This window comes from Malaclemys terrapin, chromosome 7 (assembly GCF_027887155.1).
Source record: "Malaclemys terrapin pileata isolate rMalTer1 chromosome 7, rMalTer1.hap1, whole genome shotgun sequence".
Classification (NCBI taxonomy): Eukaryota; Metazoa; Chordata; order Testudines; family Emydidae; genus Malaclemys; species Malaclemys terrapin.
The window spans coordinates 113,989,011-114,011,634 of record NC_071511.1 but is presented as its reverse complement, the minus strand read 5'-3'; the positions used below and the strand labels follow the sequence as shown (position 1 = coordinate 114,011,634).

At 42.9% G+C, this 22,624-nt stretch overlaps 1 pseudogene; it reads left to right on the top strand.

Moving 5' to 3' along the window:
- Positions 1 to 22,624, top strand: part of LOC128841001 (coiled-coil domain-containing protein 172-like) — a 53,315-nt pseudogene that overhangs the window by 5,619 nt on the left and 25,072 nt on the right.

The following is a 22,624-nucleotide window of genomic DNA, read 5'->3' as shown; positions in this document are numbered from 1 at the left end:
TCTCCCTGTACAGCTGTTGGACCCTGCTAAGAGTTTGTGGGCACAACCAGCAGAGCCAGACAGGCTATAACTGCATTCCTGTGTTGTATTTTGCTTTTTCCTCCCTCACTTCCCCAGATTCATTTGTAGTAGTTACTGCTGCTAGCGACAGGAGGTCGTGATTAAGGCACTGGACTAGGATAGATCAGTTCCTGGCTCTGTGAAAGCCTTCTTGTGTGACCTTGAGCAAGTCACTTAATCTCTGTGCTTCAGTCCTTCATCTGTAAAAGGGGGATAATCATGATAATGCTTCCTTTCTCTACTTAGATTGCAAGCTTCTTTGTGCAAGGACTGTCTCTCGCTTCGCATTTGTAATGTGCGTATTACATAGAATCATCAGGGTTGGAAGGGACCTCAGGAGGTCATCTAGTCCAACCCCCTGCTCAAAGCAGAACCAATTCCCAACTAAATCATCCCAGCCAGGGCTTTGTCAAGCCTGACCTTAAAAACCTCTAAGGAAGGAAATTCCACCATCTCCCTAGGTAACCCATTCCAGTGCTTCACCACCCTCCTAGTGAAAAGCTTTTCCTAATATGCTACCTAAATCTCCCCCACTGCAACTTGAGACCATTACTCCTTGTTCTGTCATCTGCTACCACTGAGAACAGTCTAGATCCATCCTCTTTGGAACTGCCTTTCAGGTAGCTGAAAGCAGTTATCAAATCCCCCCTCATTTTTCTCTTCTGCAGACTAAACAATCCCAGTTCCCTCAGCCTCTCCTCATAAGTCATGTGCTCCAGCCCCCTCATCATTTTTGTTGCCCTCCGCTGGACTCTTTCCAATTTTTCCACATCCTTCTTGTAGTGTGGGGCCCAAAACTGGACACAGTACTCCAGATGTAGAGTTACCACACGTCCGGGTTTTCCCGGACATGTCCAGCTTTTGGGTCTTTAAATAGCCATCCGGGGAGAATTTGTAAAAAGCTAAAAATGTCCGGGATTTCCCCCCGGACAGCTATTTAAAGACCCAAAAGCGGCTGACAAGGCAGCTGCGCCGAATTGAGCTGCTCACTTGGGGCCTCTCCAGCAGCAAAAGCTCCTCCCCTGCTTCCCCCCCCTCCCCTGCAGCTTCAGCACGCCGGCAGCGCTGCGTGGGGCATAGGCATCGGCCCCGATCCCAGCTCCACCCTTTCCCCGCCCCCATTCCAATCCCTTCCCCAAATCCCAGGCCCCGCCACCTCCCCCGGGCATGCCACTTTTCCCCTCCACTCCCCTCCCTCCCAGACTTTTGCACGGCAAGCCTGGGAGAGATGGGGGAGAAGCGGTGTGCTCAGGGGAGGTGGCAGAGCGGAGGTGAGCTGGGGCAGAGGGGTGCGGTGAGAGCTGCCCACAGCAGGTAACCCGGAGGGCGGGGGGGCACAGGGGAACTGCTTCCCGCCCCAGCTCACTTCCGCTTCGCCTCTGCCTGCTGCCTTGAGCGCACAGCCGCGCCACTCTGCTTCTCGCCCCCTCCCTCTCAGGCTTGCCCTGCGGACAGTTGATTCGAGGCAAGCCCGGGGGAGTGGGGGGCGCGGAGAAGTGGAGCGGCTGCGCGCTCAGGGGAGCAGGCAGAGCCGGAGCAGGGGGGTTGGATGGGGCAGGGGTTCTGCGGGGGCCTGTCAGGGGGCAGGGGTGTGGAGAGGGATTGGGGCAGTCAGGGGACAAAGAGCAGGGGGAGGGTTGGATGGGTTGGGGGCTCGGGGGTAAAGTTACCATACGTCCAGTTTTTCCCAGACATGTCTGGCTTTTCGGCAATCAAACCCCCGTCCGGGGGGAATTGCCAAAAAGCCGAACATGTCCGGGAAAAATACCTTCCGGGCACTTCCCCTCCTGCGGCTGCTCTGCTCCTCCCCTCTCAGACTTCTGCTCCTCCCCTCTCAGACTTTGGCTCTGTTTAAGAGCCAAGCTGCCCGAGCCAGTGCTACCGGCTTCGGGCAGCCCCCCTTGCCTCCGGACCCTGCGCCGCCGGAGCAGAGTAGCTGGAGTCGGGGAGGAGAAGTGCCCGGCCACCGGCTGGGGTCCAGAGGCATGGGGGCTGCCCGAAGCCAGTAGCGCTGGCTCGGACAGCTTGGCTCTTAAACAGAGCCAAAGTCTGAGTCGGGGAGGAGCAGAGCAGCTGGAGCCTGGGAGGGGAAGTGCCTGGCCGGGGGCGCAGGGTCCGGAGGCATAGGGGCTGCCCGAAGCCCGAGTGCTACCGGCTTCATGGTTTGCCGGGCAGCCTCCAGACCCTGCGCCCCCAGCTGGGCACTTCCCCTCCCGGGCTCCAGCTGCACTGGGGAAGCGCCGGCCGGTAGCACTCGGGCAGCCCTTTTCGCGAGGCTGGGAGGGAGGAGGGGGAGTTAGGGCGGGGACTTTGGGGAAGGGGCCGGGAAAGGGCGGAGTTGGGGTGGGGCCGGGGGGTGGGAAAAGGGTGGGGCTAGGGCCCGTGGAGTGTCCTCTTTTTTTATTTTTTAAATATGGTAACCCTAACATAAACAGACTTATTAGTGGCTATACACAAGCTCCTCTATGTTTGGAAGTACCCAGATAAACCCATTTCTAACAAGATCATCATACAATGTGGCTCTGAATATGCAAAGCCTGCATTCAACAAAAGTGAAGATAACACCACACCCTGATGAAAATATATAGTATTCCATCAATTCTTGTCACCCCTTTATACTATTTGGCTGAACTACTGGTACGTAAGTGGAGTACTCCTCCTCCAAGAAGAGCAGGGTCTTTGCTGGCAGCATCAGATGAGCCAATAAATGTAATCAATGTTCCTACACACCTTTGGAAAAACCATTAGTAGTGAAATATTGACTCAATTTTTTTTTCCCGCCAGGCCTACATATTGTGGCAATGGAAACGTGAAATATGGAATTCCACAATTACTTACAGCTTGCTAAATTAAATCCCATCAACTATAGTTGCTGTGTTATCAGTCCTCTCTCTCTGGGATTGATTTCACACACAGCTATTAATAGAAAATAATTCTTAAATAGGTAGTTTTCTTTGTTTTCTCAGCTCTGTGCAAACAGATGGGTTTTTCAAGCAAGAAGTCATTGTTTAAGTTTATCCTAGTCCACTTCCCTTGTAAGAGACGGGGCAGGAGCCACGGGAGTACATATATAGGTGCACTGATAAACATTGTAATATTGACACAATCTTTTCAAACAGAGTCTCACAGACAAATACAAATGTTTTCCACTGTGTTGCATTTGCAAGATTCTCTCTCTTTAATGTGTTTAGATTGCACAAAATCTCAAAACATCCCTAAACATACGCCGGGAGTACAGGCAGAAAACCTCTATGCAGTTTACCTTGCTGTTTTAATGCATTAAAATACATCATTACACTTAACATACACAATATGTATGAGATAAGAATAGACAGCACAAAAACAAGTCACCATTTCAGTGAAAGTCAGAACTACCCATCATACACCGCAATCACACAAATACTTTGCAAGTAAAATATTCCCCACTTATGGAGAAAACGATGGGGCTAAGCTGTAGCATTAAGCCGCAGCTCTACATTAAGGGTAGTACAGAGATGCACCAGCCTAGTAGAAGCTCCAGGAGACACTCTGGACTCTTCCAAGCTCCTGATGGCACAGCCAACCACAAGCTGCTTTTAAATGGCCTGACTAGCCCAGCTAGTGACTGTGGAGAAGAAGCAGGGCCATGACTCTGACTCCCAGGGTTACCATATGTCTGGATTTTCCTGGACATGTCCGGCTTTTTGGGCCTCAAATCCCCGTCCTTGAGGAAATCCCAAAAAGCCGGACATGTCCGGGAAAATAGGGAGGGAGAGACCGTCGGTGCTCGGCCAGGGGCCGGAGCCGCTGGGGCCGGCAGTGCTCGGCCAGAGCCGCTGGGTCTGGCGGTGCGGGGCTGGGACTGGCGGTGCTCGGCCGGGGCCCGGCGGTGCTCGGCCGGGGGCCTGGGGCCGGAGCCGGGAGCCGGCGGGGCCCAGGGCCGGAGCCGGCGGGGCCCGGGGCCAGAGCCGGGGGCAGTGCCCGGCCAGGGGTGCTGGGCCGGGGGCAGTGCCTGGCCAGGGGTGCTGGGCCGGGGGCAGTAGTGCTCGGGGCCGGGGTTGGGGGCCAGCGGTGCGGGGCCGGGGGCCGGCGCCCCAGGGCCCGAGCCAAGCCGGGCGGGAGACGCCGGGGCCAGAGCCGCTCGGCTGAGGGGGCCGGACTGGGCCGCGCCTCCTTGTGCCCCCCTGCCCCAGCTTGCCTGCTGCTTCAGGTTTCCTGCAAATCAAATGTTCGAGGGAAGAAGGGGAGGGGGAAGGGCAGGGGGCGAAGCGTCCAGGGGAGGGGGCAGAGTTGGGACGGGGGCGGGAAGGGGCGGGGCTGGGACGGGGCGGGGAAGGGGGCGGAGTTGGGGCAGGGCCGAGGCCCGTGGAGTGTCCTCTTTTTGGACACTTAAAATATGGTAACCCTATTTTAGACTTAGTTAGTTACTAATGGAAATGAGAGAACCAGGATCTGATTTTAAGTACACCAACTTAAATCATTGGGAACATCTCTGAAAAACAGTCCCCTGTTTTCTCCCCTAAATTATTGGACATTAATATAATAATTTGTTTTCTCTGCCATTACTTATGAAAGACTTGCATTCCTTCTGACGATACAAGATCTGACAGGAAGCGGCTGCCAGCACATCCCTCGGCCTCCACCGCTTCCTGCCGCCCCCATTAGCCTGGAGAAGCGAACCGCGGCCAGTGGGAGCCGCAATCAGCTGAACCTGCGGACGCGGCAGGTAAAAAAAACAGCCCGGACCGCTAGGGTGCTTACCCTGGTGGGCCGTGTGCCAAAGGTTGCCAATCCCTGATCTAATACATTGTAGTTTTGTTTACCTGGAGCGTCTGCAGGCATGGAGCTCCTCAGCTCCCTATGGCCGCGGTTCCAATGGGCTGGGAGCCAAAGTTTTCCAACCCCTGAAATATAGGGTCAGCTTATGAAAAGATCATACAGTTTTTGCTATTTTTACCTACCCATTTTGGGGGGTCGGCTTATAAACGAACAGGCTAATGAACAAGTATATACGGTAATTGTTCATAATAAATAATAAAGCTGAGTTCCCTCCCCCTAAGCCACAAAGGGAATTTTTCATGCCTATATGAACTGAAGAACATCATGGGGAAAGACAGTCAGCTTCTAAATTCCATCATCTTAAGCAAAAGTATTTTAAAAATTCATTAAAGTAAAATAGCAAACCAGAAACTTTTCAGCCTAAACTTAATGCAACTTTTAAAAAGCAACTTATAGTGAGACTTCTGCATCTAATATGATGGGGGGAAAGAGATAGGTTTGTTCCATTACTACTCCAGGTGACAAACAAAGGAATTCAGTAGTTGCATAGGACTGGGGTTTCACAACGTCCATCTATGGGACATGGGGCTCTAGGAAGTTACATACACCACATAATCGACAATTATTGCTTTAAAAGTTTCCATGGCTCGACATGTGGGACTCTGTGGAGGCAACATCATGAAGAAAAAAGAAATATTGACAGAGCACTATTACTGTTAGTATCAGTAGCTGATTAGTTAGCCCCAAACAAATACAACCTGAGGATTTATTGAGGACTTGCAGGTTTGGAGAATCTCTCATTTTCTATATATAATTTAGGACATCTTTTCACTGCAAAACCAGTGATCTGAATGTGGCAAGATAGGACCGGAGGAAACATATACAGAGTAGATCTGACCTGATTTATTAATCTGCTATTTAATTTCTCTGACAAGACATTTTAGGAGAAAACAGGCTGAACAGTAATATATTATCATGCAGTAACGCATGCTTCAGGAATGACCTTAGAACTCCATCTTCCCAAATTGCGTGAGAAAAGGCATGCCCTCAAACTGACATGCTTGGTACTGCTATCTAGGTGGGGAGGAAATAAGCTGCCCCATTTCTAAGACCACCTGCTGGAGAACTGAAGAAGCAATATAGAAATAAGTTGAGGCTGTGTATTTTGCTTTCATTAATGGCCTGTGACAGCTACAGGAGGAGAGTAGATGGCCAATATTCAGTTACCCAGTGAGCCACCCAAAAATAAAAAAGAAAGACTTTTGTTTTGAGCCCCAGGATCAGAAATAACATTTTTATATACGTGACCCAAGAGCTTCTTACTGCCAATTGACAACAGAGTGTGGTGGGGTTACAGTAATTTCCTGATTCTGGTTCACCAAAGAATGTCATCTGAGGTCTCAAATGACTGGTGTCACACCCGTTATGAATATAATTGTGAAATAGACAGATACTATGTAAGGAGTCATGTATCTATACTAAAAAATTATGTTCTTAAACATGTAAGGTGAAAACAGGTCACCAAAAGTTGACAAGTGTCAGACCGGTTCCTTCAGACCGGAGTTAAGAAACATATCTCTCTGTTGAGATGTAAATTAAGCATTGTAACCTATCACAATTGATGTCCATTTACAGATGAAGTAAAAGTTGAAGAGATATGAAGTCAACAGGAACAGCACACAGGAAAAAACAAGCCACGGGGGTTATCCTGTCCATGAGTAAAGATAATGAACTTTGGAGGTATTTCTAGAAGGCAAAGAAGACACCCTGTTATCCTGTACCTACAAAATAAAGGACAGCATGTTTGCATTCATGAAAGTGGAGTCTCAGCCAGCCTTGGTTGAAAATTCTGCAGAGGATTTGGGGTGAGATAAATTTCTTTCGGCAGGAGGTTAACCTGATAGTTAAGGTTAGTCTCCAGAAAGTGTGTTATGATTTTGTTTTATATATAACCATTTGTTTCCAATATTCTTACTCACTATTACTTGAATCTCAACTCTTTTATAGTGAAAACAAGAATAGGTTTATTATCAAGATATTTACATACTATGATGTTAAGCGAAGTGCTGATCCTGAGCTGAAACTTACATGCTGATGTGTACTGTTCCTTTGGGACCCACAGAATAAGGGGAAAGATACTACAAATAATGCTCCAAGGACTTGAGGATTGGTGTGTGCCTAGCACCACCTACACAGAGAGATTGATACCTGCAGAGGCCTGGCAGCTAGTGCTTGTACAATCAGAAGCTGTTGATTTCAGGGAGCTGACCCATAGCAAACACAGAAAAGGCTTCTTCAGGCTAAGGGCAGGTAGTGATGAAGTGCCTCACAAACTTGGGGAGCACCACAAAGTAATCTTTAAATCACAGACTAGAAACTGTGTGTTGCTGGTCGTCTTCTGGGATTTTAGGAGTTTGCGTTATCTATTTGGAGTAGAGTACACTCCCCCGCCATACACAAACACTCTTCTTCTTTGCTGGTACTGCTACAGTACAGACTGCTACAATTAACACCTGCCAGTGACAAAGTATTAGCTGCTGGTTGTCCATATAGTCATCATGTGCTAGGCCAGTGATACAGCTTTAGTGTAGATCAGCCCCCAGTCTGAGTAAGTTGACATAAGTTACGTAGCTGAAGTTGACATAACGTAGGTTGACTTACAGCGGTGTCTACACCACGCTGTGTCGATGGGAGATGCTCTCCTGCCGACTTACCTTACGCTTCTCGGGGAGGTGGAGTACAGAAGTTGGCAGGAGGCGCTCTGCCATTGACTTAGCTTGTTTTCACCAGACCTGCTAAATCGACACTGCTGCATCTATCGCAGCAGTGCCAATTTAGCCGTAAGTATAGACAAGCCCTCAGGCTTGCGAACTGCAAGTGGCTCTTTAATGTGTCTCCTGCGACTCTTTGCAGCACATGACATTAAAACACTGTGATTTAATTATTAACCAATCAGAATGCTTTTTCTATGTTATTAACCAATTGTAGTTGATAAAATAATAATACTTGGTCAGTCATTTTGCTATGAGAATAATTCATATATATATAAAAATAGAAAATTAAACACTGAATTCAAACTACTGTGGCTCTTCTGGGTAATGCTGATCGTTAATTTGGCTCCTGAACCACTGAGGTCTGAGTGTCACTGTGCTAGGCACAGAATTAGACCATGTCACAGCAGATTTTTCTGTTACAAGAGAGCACATACGTCACCAGAGAGAATCACAACCTCCTTGGCTAAGTTGAGGTAAATTAGAATCACTTTCTACACTTTTCTTTTTGGGTAGGAGCAAAAAACCAAGAGCTGGGCAAAACCCAATATGTTTTTAACTGCTGTAAAATTGATTTTATAAAGGCTGAAGAATCTGAGTCAGTTGGTAATAAGATCAGGTATCATTAAATGTGTTACTGGAATTCCTCAGCAGTTGCAGCTCTCTTGTGCTGCATTTTGTCTGAATGAATTGTCCTTCTGCTGAGCAAATCCACCTGAACATTACATTTTTTTCCAAGTAACATACTGGTAGATTTAGAAAATGTCATTCTGAGCAGTTTAGGATTCTTGATTTTTCTCTCTGGTTTCTTTCTTTCTCTCCCTCAATCTACTGCTGAAGTATTTAACCATCAATTAAGGTTTTTTGAGTTTTTATTGTTCTGCCATTGCTTGATGCGCTACTTGATAGGTGACAATGTTTCAAAACTTTCCTCCATCCGTTCTAAATTATAAACCATTACCTTAGATTCTCTGAAAGACTGATGATGTTTAATTGATTAAAGACTGAATTTGACTCCAAACACCAACTATCAGATTTGAATGGTAAAAGTTTTGACCTACAGATTTTGGTGCTGCTTTTTTATTTATATTATTGTATCACCTAGGAGCCCCAGTCATGATCAAGATCCAGTTGTGCTAGGCACTGTACAAACAAAACAATACAGTCCCTGGCACAAACATAATCTAAGTACAAGACAAGAGGTGACAACAGATGGATATAGACAGACTGTTGGGGAGAACAGGAAAACAATGAGACAATATCGGGCAGCATAATAGGCCGTGGCTGCTTCTGTGTTTGAACTTTTCCATGACATTTTCAAAGTTCTGTATGTGAGCAGTTAAAATGGACATTGTTTGACTAAATGGATGCAGACAGACTTGAGCTTTGTGGGAAGGAATCTTCATGCTGCCTAGAATAGTCATGGGCTTTGAGAATCACCTAATTTAGATTGTGATGATGGGTCAGTGGGAAGATGCCATTGTAAAGGTTTTGCACTTAAAACAGAGGTTCTCAGAAAATTTAATCAGGACTTAAAGTGCTGTAATTTTGAAGGAAAATAGAGTATATGTTATACTGAATAATCTTTGAGAATTTCCAGGTAAATTCATTGGTTTTATATATACTCTCAACCCTAACTCCATTTTAACATAGGTTTTGTCTGGAAGTTTTACTAAATGTAATGAAGTTCAGTTAGAACTTTCTGTGTTTTCTGGATTAAGAAATGAGGGAGACATTGTCCAAAATGCAGTGAAATCAGAAGTAGTAAGTATATTCCCACTAATCTGTTTTCCATCTAGCCACACATGGCTTCAAACAATGGCAGATCCTCTAACCTCAGCAAATTATAGTAATTGGATTAAATAAAGCTCTCTGAACACTTTGGAAATAGGTTTATTTTTACGGACAGTTTCAAGGCACATCAGTGGGGTAACATACAGATAAGGCCTTCATAAGAAAAAAAATATTTAAAACAGATGAGAAAAAATGTAGCCTATAATACATTTGGTACTATAGCTATTCATGTGTGCTGCAGAACAACGCTGAGAAGGGGGTCTGAAAGCCTCTTGACATTTATCAAGATCTAATATACTAAGATTGGGGGTTCATGGTTTGTGGCAGGACAGATCTGAGAGTCCTTGCAAACAAGATTATATGTTCTAGATAAGAGATGCTTTGAGTTTGGTCATCAATTAAAGGATTGTTTAAAGTGCAGAATGGTCCCAGGAAGTCTTGGGTCCTGAAGATGACCAAAACTCTTTAAACAGAGTAAAACTTGCCCACATACTGTTTCTGAAGAATTGTTTAATCATCTCTAGTTCAGCTCCATGCCACCTCACAAAATTAGGGTATTCTTGCACAGGGAGAATCCTGAGAGGCCTGAAGCGGCAAGCAGTAGAATACTACCAGAGCATACTGAGGCCTTGGCTACACTGGAGCTGTACAGCGCTGCAATTTGCTGCGCTCAGGGGTGTGAAAAAATTCTACAAAGAATTGACAACAGTCAAGCTGGGGAGGTTATACACTTTATTAACCTCCCTACCCAAAAAGTGCTGAGGTGTCATAAACAGCTCAGACAAAAAGTTCAGTCTCATCCAGGGGAGGTACAGACAGTCCAGATGTTACATTTGATCACATGCATAAATACCAAGAATATATAACAGTGATTCAGGTCAGTTACTGGGGAAGGGGAAGCTTCTTGTGCACTGAGGCTGGAATTACCTTGAAGAGCAATGGTATAATTCTGCACAGATTGTCCCACCCAAACTCTTTGTAACCTGGCACAATCAGCATAATCGAGCCATGTCTTTAATTAGACTACTCACATAGGTAAAGTTAATCATGTGCACATATGCAGGATTTGCCCTTTCGTCCCGATGTCTCTCTGGAAAGGGACAGAATTTGTTTGTTTGTTTTTTATTTGTACAGTTCTGGGAAACCCAATGGCATTTAACACACAACAGTTGCCTTTAAATTTAAAGTGCAGTTTTATTAATCATTTCATCAACTAGTTGCAAAAACAGTTATCCATAGAAACGTGATTGACTAAAATAAAAGAATTTAGATGATCTGATTAAAAAATCATTGACATAAAACTTCTATGAAAATAATGTGTATACCTACTTTATAATACAGAGATAATAAAGTTGAGGTATAAAAAAACAGAGAGAGAGAGAATATGAAACTGTGTGATTTAACTTTCAGATAGAGAGAGGTGTAATGATTTCACAAGAAAGCAATATATTTGCTTTGCTATTCATTACCATTCATTTTTCTGGGCCCAATCCTGTAAAGTGCTGAGTATCCTTAACTCCCATTGATTTAAATGGGATTTAAGGGCTCTCAGTATCTTACAGGGTCAGACCCCACATTAACAGAATTTATTCTAATAAAAAACAAACAACAAAATATGTGGTGTATCCACCTCTTTATGACTACCATAAACTACAAAGAACTTAAGTTTCAAAATGGTACACTTCAGCTTTCTGGGTGCTTTCTTCTCTAGCCCCGAGGATAAGAACAGCCATAGGGGGTCTCACCAATGGTCCATTAGCCCTGTATCCGATCTCTGACAGCAGACAGTACCAGAACTTCAGGGGGAGTGTACAAAACAGGGCAATTCTTTAGAGATCCACCCGGTCTTCCCCTCCCAGCTACTGGCAGTCAGCGGTTTAGACTGCCCCAAGTATGAGATTACATCCCTGACCATTTTGGCTAACATCCCTTGATAGACTTATCCTCCATGAATTTAATCTAGTTCTTTTTTGAAACCAGTTATACCTTTGGCCTTCACAACAACCCATGGCTATGTGTTCCACATGTTAATATTGTGTTGTGTGCAAGAAATACTTCCTCTTGTTTGCATTCAACCTGCTGCCTATTAATTTCATTGTTTTTTGTATTATGGGAAAGGGTAAACACCACTTCTCCATTCACTTTTTCCATAACATTAATGATTGTATATAGAACTCTATCATATCTTCCTTAACTGAGTCTTTTCTAAGATGAATCGTCCTCATCTTTTTAGTCTGTCCTTGTATGGTAATTGTTCCATACCCTTGCTCATCTTTGTTGCCCTTCTATGAACTTTTTCCAGTTCCACGATATTTTTTTGAGGTAGAGCAACCGAATTGGACACAAAATTCAAGGTCTGGGCGCACAATGGATTTATATAGTGGCATTATATTTTCTGGCCCTTTCTTAATAGTTCCTAACATTCTTTAGCCTTTTTGACCGCTGCTGTGTGCATTGAGTTGAAGTTTTCAGAGAACTATCCATGACGACTCCAAGATCTCTTTCTTAAGCAGTAACAGCTAATTTAGAACCCATCATTATAGGAGGGTGGGGGGGGGGGAGGGTTGAATTTCATCTGCCATTTTGTCGCCCTTTCACCTAGTTTTGTGAGAGCTACCTCTAACTCTTTGCAGTCAGTTCTGGATTTAACTATCTTAAATAACTTGGTATCATCCACTTCACTGTTCACTCTCTTTTCCAGAGCATTAATAAATATGTTGAACAGCACAGTTCCCAGTGCAGCTCTTTAGAGGATGGGGACCCCACTGTTTACCTCTCTCCATTGTGAAAATGGATAGCTGATAGCTTCCTCAAACAACTGAGTCCTATCTGCTTTGTACTAAAACCAAACTGTAGTCTTCCAGACTAACAACTAATCAAGTTTGGTTTAGTGTTGCAGCAAAGTGGTTTTTGTTTTGCTAGTTTTTTACTACATGACAGATTAGTCATATTTTTCCTTCATTACATATGTTACTATAGTCATGCCAAAAAATTGTAGACCTCTAATAAATATTTCAAAAGGAAGGCCTCAGTTGTCAAATATCCAAATTAATTAGGAAGATTAGATTTAAAAACTTTTAAGGGAAAAGTCTAGCAAAGAAGACAGGCGAGCTATCTTTTAAATTACAAAAGCATTGCAGACATACACAGCACAATTACCAATCAGCAAATAAAGCAGGTGCTGTATGATTATGACTAAAAGACAATAGAAGGCTTAGATTTTTTTTTTTTAAATCTTCACTTTATAACCCCTAGGGATGGGATCCAATGAAGACTTTCCAGATGGAATTACACAAAATCTTGGATGTGAGACTCAAACAGAGATATTACAATGCTAATAGCTGGCTTCCTTTATAAGGGACATCTGTTGAAAAGTTGTTTACATTCCTAACAAAATGCAAAAGGCTATTAACAAATTCTCCAGTGAAGCTAACATTGTCTGAGGGTAAAAAAGTCACTTCCTAGTGCTATTTAATATTAACCTGCTTGCTTAAATTCAGAGATCTACTGTAGATTTTTGTTTGTCTGCAATAACTAACAATTTATTAGGTAGTGATGTCATTTTATTTACTTCAGTTTTGAAATACTGAACACTTTCAGTCTGGAAAAACAATGAGCCAAGTTCTTCACTGACACTTACATAAATCACTGAGATTACACAGGATATAAATCTGCACAATAATCTGGTCCAATTACTTCAAAGTAAAATCACAAAATGTTACGGGAAGTATAAATATTTTTCACTCTTAACAACCGCAGTAGCAATAGTTGAATTAACCAATCATTTGGATTAAACATTATTTTGCTGATTTGGCAGCACTATTTTAAACATTAAAAACAAACATGTGGGTGTTGGGCATAAAGAGCATCCTGAAATTACCATTCACAGCCACAAGACTGTATTTATTGCCACAGAATTTACCATTGGCACAATCCTGCTTCTATTCAAGAAAATGAGGGTGAGGGGAGTTGGGGGAAATCACGGACATGAATGCAAGCTGAATCAGTCCTGTATTTGTATTTGACAGTAGTATTGGACTGGCAGTTCAATCAATGGATTTGTTTGGAAGAAAATGATTTTAAAATTGTACTTCTAACTTTTCTAAGACAAAGCTAAATGAAGAACACCAGTATTAAAATAGGTCTAAAGGCAATTAAAACTTTGGGGCAGATTCTCTGCCATGTTCTAGTCCTTTTCCCTGCTCAGACAACACAAAGAAAGCAGAATCTACTCACACGGCCCCTGCTAGGGATCATCCAAGAGAAGGGGAACCTCCAATGGGTTTAAAGCTGGAGCACTGACTCCTACTCATCCCACCTTGCAGCCCGTAGTATAGGGGATGAAGAGGGATATATGATTAGACCATGCTTTAACCTGTGCTGCAGCAAAAAATCAGGGAGCCAATGCAGGTTGTTGGTTCTCATCCTTCCTTGTATGCTGCTGCTGCCTTCGGTGCTGCAGACTATGGGGCTCTGGGAAGAAGGATAAAGGAGTTTGAGGCACAAGTGGTGTTCTCATCCATCCTCCCTGTGGAAGGAAAAGGCCAAGGTAGAGACGGTTGAATCGTGGAAGTCAACAAATGGCTATGCAGGTGGTGTTGGAGAGAAGGCTTTGGATTCTTTGACCATGGGATGGTGTTCCAAGAAGAAGGGTTGCTAGGCAGAGATGGGCTCTGCCTAATGAAGAGAGGGAAGAGCATCTTTGCAAGCAGGCTGGCTAACCTAGTGAGGAGGGCTTTAAACTAGGTTCACCAGGGGAAGGAGACCAAAGCCTTGAGGTAAGTGGGAAAGTGGGATACCGGGGGGAAGCATGAGCAGGAGAGCACAAGAAGGGAGGACTCCTGCCCCATACTGAGAAAGGAGGACGATCAGCAAGTTATCTGAAGTGCCTATACACAAATGTAAGAAGCCTGGGAAACAAACAGGGAGAACTGGAAGTTCTGGCACAGTCAAGGAACTATGATGTGATTGGAATAACAGAGACTTGGTGGAATAACTCACATGACTGCAGTACTGTCATGGATGGATATAAACTGTTCAGGAAGGACAGGCAGGGCAGAAGAGGTGGGGGAGTTGCATTGTATGTAAGAGAGCAGTATGACTGCTTAGAGCTCCAGTATGAAACTACAGAAAAACCTGAGCATCTCTGGATTAAGTTTAGAACTGTGAGCAACAAGGGTGATGTCGTGGTGGGAGTCTGCTATAGACCACCAGACCAGGGGAATGAGGCTTTCTTCAGGCAACTAACAGAAGTTACTAGATCACAGGCCTGGTTCTCATGGGGGACTTCAATCACCCCGATATCTGTTGAGAGAGCAATATAGCAATGAACAGACAATCCAGGAAGTTTTTGAAAAGTAGGCGACAATTTCCTGGTGCAAGTGCTGTAGGAACCAACTAGGGGCAGAGCTCTTCTTGACCTGCTGCTCACAAACCAGGAAGAATTAGTAGGGGAAGCAAAAGTGGATGAGAACCTGGGAGGCAGTGACCATGAGATGGTGAAGTTCAGGATCCTGACACAAGGAAGAAAGGAGAGCAGCAGAATATGGACCCTGGACTTCAGAAAAGCAGACTTTGACTCCCTCAGGGAACTGATGAGCAGGATCCCCTGGGAGAATAACATGAAGGGGTAAGGAGTCCAGGAGAGTGGGCTGTATTTTAAAGAAGTCTTACTGAGGGAGCAAAAACAAACCATCTCGAAAGAAAAACTAGAATAGAAAGAATAGTAAATATGGCAGGCAACCAGCTTGGCTTAACAATGAAATCCTTGCTGATCTTAAATACAAAAAAGAAGCTTACAAGAAGTGGAAGCTTGGACAAATGACCAGGGAGGAGTATAAAAATATTGCTCAGGAATGCAGGAATGAAATCAGGAAGGCCAAATCACACGTTGAGTTGCAGCAAGCAAGGGATGTTCAGAGTAACAAGAAGGGTTTCTACAGGTATGTTAGCAACAAGAAGGTCAAGGCAAGTGTGGGCCCCTTACTGAATGGGGGAGGCAACCTAGTGACAGAGGATGTGGAAAAGTTAATGTACTCAATGCTTTTTTTGCCTCTGTCTTCACAAACAAGGTCAGCTCCCTGACTACTGCACTGGGCAGCACAGTATGGGGAGGAGATGACCAGCCCTCTGTGGAGAAAGAGGTGGTTCAGGACTATATAGAAAAGCTGGACGAGCAAAAGTCCACGGGGCCGGACACACTGCATCCGAGGGTGCTAAAGGAGTTGGCGGATGTGACTGCAGAGCCATTGGCCATTATCTTTGAAAACTCATGGCGATCGGGGGAGGTCCCGGATGACTGGAAAAAGGCTAATGTAGTGCCCATCTTTAAAAAAGGGAAGGAGGAGGATCCGGGGAATTACAGGCCAGTCAGCCTTATCTCAGTCCCTGGAAAAATCATGGAGCAGGTCTTCAAGGAATCAATTTTGAAGCACTTAAACGAGAGGAAAGTGATCAGGAACAGTCAGCATGGATTCACCAAAAGCAAGTCATGCCTGACTAACTTAATTGCCTTCTATGATGAGATAATTGGCTCTGTGGATGAGGGGAAAGCAGTTGACATGTTATTCCTCGACTTTAGCAAAACTTTTGATACGGCCTCCCACAGTATTCTTGCCAGTAAGTTAATGAAGTATGGGGTGGATGAATGGACTATAAGGTGGACAGAAAGCTGGCTAGATCGTCAGGCTTAATGGGTAGTGATCAATAGTTCCATGTCTAGTTGGCAGCCAGCATCAAGCAGAGTGTCCCAAGGGTTGGTCCTGGGGCCGGTTTTGTTCAATATCTTCATTAATGTTCAGAGGATGGCGTGGATTGCACCCTCAAGTTTGCAGATGACACTAAACTGGGAGGAGTGGTAGATACGCTTGAGGGTAGGGATAGGATACAGAGTGACTTCAATGGAACTAATGTGCATAACTGTTTCAAAGATCAGAACCCAATATGGATCTACAATAGGAACTGGTCTTTAATCAATACAAGGTTGGAATGTGTGATATTTGCTAGGTAACAAACCCTCTGTAGTCCTGCTTATAAAATTCATTTATGAGAATCACAATTTTATTTGTATACCACTAATTTGTTATTGATTCATTCTGGTTTATACTTGTGGTTTGTACGGTAGGTATCAGAGGACTCAAAAGTAAAACAATTGCTGTATTTGACTAGTGGAGAAAGGTGAAGCTGCATTCCTAACTGATTCCAATGTCTTTCATACATCAAAAATTAATTATATTCTTACCAATGTGTACAATAGTAGATTTTATTTGCTTGTTTAGTTTGAAATTAATTCATTTATCAAAAGGAAATGATGCAGGCAATAAAGGAAATGACAAAATACATTATTTCAATCAAATAATATTTCAATACAAAGATTATAAATTGACTAGTGAGATTACTTACATTGTCAATTATTTTTCAATATCTAAAATTTAGCTTATTCTACAAATTCTCAATATATCTACTGCAATTAATATAATCAAACTACTACTAAGTAATAATATAACACTAAAGGCCTCCTCCAAATAACTGTATGACATTTCTTCCCCCCGCCCCCAATCCAAGCCTGAATAAGTAGACGAGCCTTAGAGTTCAAAAATGTTTTGACATCTATTTCATGGAGACTGCTTGTGGTCAAGAGAATGCTCCTAGGAAATATTAATTTTTTTCTGTTCTGTAAAACCAGGTAGCATGTAATTAGAACTTGATTTATAGCATTTTTGCCTTTCATGGCGCAGTGATTTCTTTAAAAAAAATTATTGCAAAGTAATAGATTATGAAGGCACTTTGGGGCCGGAGAAACTACAATACGCCTGGTTATATTCAGTAATATAAATACAGAAGCACAATATTAGTAACTTGTTTTGAATCAGTATGTAACAATATATTATCCGAAAGCTCTTGGTATTGGAGGAACAAGCTCCCTGACACTTTCACTAAAATATGGTTGGTATGTGAGGAGAAAATCTGGCCCATTGTTTTCTTTTCCAAATTCTCCTAATTTTGCCCAAGCTTCATTACTATTGATACTATCACCATTCTCTCTGTTATTCAGGCATATCAGCTTGACTGTACCCTCTCTCAACTCACATATGTAGACAGTTTCCAAATCTTGTTACTTCTTCTTCCATAATATCTCTAATATTTGGCCTTTTCTTGCCATCCACACCACTAAAACTATCATATAGACTCGCACCGTATTTCCTCTTGACTGCTGCAATCTCATCCTCTGTGGGCTTCCTGACAGCCACTTTGCTCCCTTGTCATCAGTTCAAAACACTGGTTAAAGAAAGTGATCTTCAGCCCTCTCTTTGAGTCCCTTCATTGGGTCCCATTCACCATCACATCAGATACAAGCTTCTGGTGCTTGCCTTTAATATCCTTCAATTACTTAGTTGCTTCCTGCTTATCTGCTCTTGTATCTTATCACATTCTGCCCCCCTACGCTTGCTTAGTTCTAAACCTCCAACCATGGTTGTGCTGCAAAATCTGGAAGAATTCTCCTTGAGTGGTATGAACAAATTAGTTGAGCAGCCTACCTCATCAGTTGAAGTACTGTTTAAAAAAATTAAATCTGAAAATACAAATGTGTGCAGAAGGAAGGTTTTTAGTTTATTTGGGGTTTTATAGTAGAACTGTCTTCAGCCCAAAGCTTGGTCCCTTCATTACTCATCCCTGACTGATAGTTCTCGCAGTCATACTGGGAAAATTTATGAGACCATCAATCCCTACTTCATCGTCTATAGTAGAAAAGGCATCACATAAATAGCTCTCTATGGCTAACCACCAACATTCAGAGAAGAGCACAATAACTTTGGATTTTTGTCCCTTTGAAGTTAATCTATGCCTGACTTGATGATATCTGGTTAGATGGAGAAAAACTCACCCCTATATTAAGCTATCTAAAAGATTGTATGCTCTGTTGAGTCTCTCTCCATTCCAGATGAAAAAATTTCTGGCTAAAAATGAGAGTTAAGGACTCCATTCTCTATATTGGGAACAGCACTGAGCTTAGCCTCTGAAGAGGGGATACTACTGCAAAGAATTGTGATTAGACTGCAAGCTAATGAGAAAAGCTTCCATGGTCCAGCAGCTATGTAGATTTTTTTTTTTCTGGATAGGACTCTTTATGTGCAAGACCTATACATCATGTGTACTTATTTTTATCACCAATAATCTTTTGTTTTCTTTGAAGGTTCAGCAGCTGTCTGAAAAGCTCTTCTACTTACAGCTTTTGAAGAAATGTGAAGACATCTTAGAGAAAAATAAAGTTGAATTTATGAATCAAAGAAGTATTTTTCTCAAAATCTTTGTATGTTTCCAGGCATACTATTTAGGAGAGTTCGGTTTTACAAAATACAGTATGACTACAGTCAGATTTATATTTTGAAAAAAATTGGACACTAATTAAATATGAAAATGAATGATTACATTTGTTTTGGTTCTAACAAATTAAAACACAAAGAAATTCAGAATCTTACTCCAAACTTTAATCCATGTTTTTAGATAATCTACCTCCTGGATTACCTTTAAAAACTTTTCAGTTGTCTTTATAACTTAGTAGTATTATTGCAGTGTTTAGCATATTCCCCTTCCTACATATAGGACAGAATAAGGAATACTGTAAATAATTATACTAATGCGACTTAGTGCAAAGGCAAAATTGCTGTCCTCTGATGGAATGTGAATTTGATATCAACTGTATCCAGTCAGATTTGATGCATGGGTTATCTCTTCCCTTGTTTACAAGGGAATTCACTTTTTATTTAAATTAGTACTCAGATAAGAGCTTTGAATGGAATTTAATCTTGTCATTGACTTTATGAATGTATTTTTCTATAAATGGAAGTTTTTCTTTAAAAAACAAATACTGTACTTTAAATTTGGGGCCTGCTTCTAAAAGGCACTGAGAAACCCCATATTCCAGACTTAACAGGGTCACCTCTCTTAGGCTATATTTTGGGAGCTTAAATAGTGCAATGGCCTTGTCCTGGACCTTCTGCAAAGGGGTGAATTTCACCCTTAATGAGCAATTTAAAGAATCAAAGAGAATGGCCATTTTGTGCCATTGATTTCAAGCAGAACTCTCCATTGATTTCAACACATGCTTAAAACTTGATAGCATAATGTGGGATCTAACACTAATGATACAGCCCTATTATTATAGAACAAGCTCCTTTCATTTTGTTACAAGAGCAAAACAGTAAGATTAATGCAACAGAAGTAATGATAGAGATCTAGACCATTTCCCTGTTTTTCCAGGTTACAAAATAGAATACATACCGATTTTACATAGTTATGGGTAAAACTGTATTTCAGCTCGATTATTTTAACGAGAATTCTATTTTTCTCTATTTTTTTTTTCACATTTTTAGTCAGATACAAAGAAGAAAATGTTTGAAGAGGAGGAGAAATCACAGATTTTAACAATGAGTATGGACTAACATGTAACAGAGAGCTTTTGATTAGGAAAAAAGCCAAGACTGAAATATGTGACTTAGAAACTAAGGCAAATATTTTGAAAAATGGTACGTCTTATGTTGAACTATTTTATCTTGGATTGCTAGAGAATACAAATGACTAAAACATAATTGAATAAAGCAATACTTTTAAACTGATTGCCTTCCTAGCTGGATATTTCACTTAGGGCTAGATCAGAGGTGGGCAAACTACGGCCCGTGCGCCACATCCGGCCCGTGGGACCATCCTGCCCATCTTTTGAGCTCCCGGCCTGGGAGGCTAGCCCCCAGCCCCTCCCTGGCTGTCCCCTCCCCCACAGCCTCAGCTCTCTGTGTTGCCAGCGCTCTGGGTGGCGGGGCTGTGAGCTCCTGCCGAGCAGCATGGCTACGAGGGCCGCCGGCCTGCCCCGGTGCTCTAGACTGCTTGGTGGCGTGGCTGGCTCCAGACGGGTGATGCAGCTGCCAGTCCTGGTGCTCTAAGCGGCAGGTAAGGGGAAGGGGAGTAGGCCGGGATGGATAAGGGGCAGGCGGTCCTGGAGGGCACTCAGGGGACAGAGAGCAGGGGGCAGTTGGATAAGCGTGGCGATCCCCGGGGGCCTGTCAGGGAGCCTGGGTGTGGATATGGGTCAGGGCAGTCAGGGGACAGGGAGGGTTGGATAGAGGGTGGGGTCCTGGGGGGCATTTAGGGGACAAGGAGCGGAGGGGTTGGATAGGTCGGGAGTTGGGGGCAGGAAGTGGGAGGGGGCAGAGGCCAGGCTGTGTGGGGAGGCACAGCCTTCCCTACCTAGCCCTCCATACAGTTTCAGAACCACGATGTGGCCCTCAGGCCAAAAAGATTGCCCACCCCTGAGCTAGATTGTGAGATCATTATCTGCCCTGAATAAGGGGCAGTGTGTTGGTGTGGCTATATTGCCCAGTACACTCTCTTCCATTCATTTGTGCTATGCGGGGAAGTACAAGCTCTGTGGTACCTGCATCTACTCCTGCACAGCTGTCCAGGAGGTCATAGCCAACACAGAGGGTGGTGCACATTGCATTACCACATTAAATGGACCACAATTAAGTCCTCAATGATTATTGACCACCAGCTCTGAGTCCTACAAGCCCTCCTAAATTCAATGGGAGTTACATACACAGGTGCCTCATTGGATTGTCCTTTATAGTTATTATATGAAACAAGATCCTATGACCTTTAGAGCTAAAATACAGAATATATTATTATAGCAGGTGGTCTAACCATGGCCTTTCTTGTTCCTTTTCCTTGCTGACTGGGCAGTCATTCTTTATGCTAGCCACAGACCACACTAGTAACAATGGCAATGGCTACTTGGACCATTTCAGTTCCCATTTCTTCAGGTGAACCCAACTCACCCAGCTGGCGAGGGATAAAAAATTTTTCTCTGCAAACAGCTTGACTTGACAGACTTAATTCATCATGCACCTGTTCCTTGTATTCCCTGTTTGTAGATACAGATAATTCTAATAGAGTTGTCCATATGTAATTTCTTGTACACCAGGTTTTATAAGTCTAATTGTATTTTTAGCCTAATGTCCTTCTAGAATATCCAAAGATGGTTAGAAGTAATTAAAGAGTATTTAAGATTATACCATGAAGATTAAAACTGTAATACATTTTAACTTAAAATATATTTCTTCTTAGAAATGGAGTCAATGGAATGTGAAAATGTTCAATTAAATGCACTCCAGCTGCAGAAGATTGAATTAAAGCAGGATTTATTTACTCTCCAAAGCAAACTCAAAAGATATTTAATGTGTTTGATAATGACTTATTATGATAATCATTTGTGATTTGACAAATATTTGTCAAATATTGACATATAGTTCCCCTCAGATATTTTTCACAGAAGTAAGATTGTCCCAATGACTATTCATGGTCTTAATGAAAGATATGAATTGTTATTTAGAATGACAATGGATAGTCACTGGAACAGGGAAACAGAGTTAGAATAGATGTATAGCTTGGTATTTAGGGACTCACCTGGGGGGTGGGATACCCAAGTCCTGCTCCAGTGATAATTTTTTAAAAAAGTAGAACACAGCTTCAAGAGAAGTGATTGGAAAAGACGCATACTAGAATATCCATAGCCCGGTGATAGTAGTGCACTACTCTTCTGAAATGTGGGAGACCTCAACTAACATCTCTTCTCCACATCAGGCAATGGGAAGAATTGAACCTAGGTCTCCCACATCCCAGGTGAGCACCCTTATCACTGGGGTAAAACCCACACATTTATAACAATTCTCAAACTTAGATTCACCAAACAATTTTTTAAAATGTCATTTTTGGTTTGACTGAAAACTTTTTCTTGAAAATCAAAAAAAGCCATTGTCCATCTAGCTTTAATGATAAGCTGTTTATCCTGCTAATCTTTTCAAATATAATACAGCATTGATTTAGAATGAGGACATGAGAAATATATACATATATGTGTGACTTGATTTACGAAAGAACCAACAAAAGGTGACGAAGTAAACTTTTTTGTCAGTGTGCTGGTGGTGCATATCTGCAATAAAATAAAGCAGGCGCATCGGATAACTCAGGATAATCTGGGGTCTGAACCTGCTCTCACGGAAGTCAGAACAGTAGGTGTTACCATTGTCTTCTGTGGAAGCAGGATAGGAATCATAAAAGACAAAGATGCTTATAAATTTGAACCAGTAGTGTCACTCTCTTCCAGACTATTTTTTATCATTTATGGATAGATTGATAGTAATATAGTTATCTACCCTCTCCCTCATTTCCTTTCGCTTCCTGTCTCCATC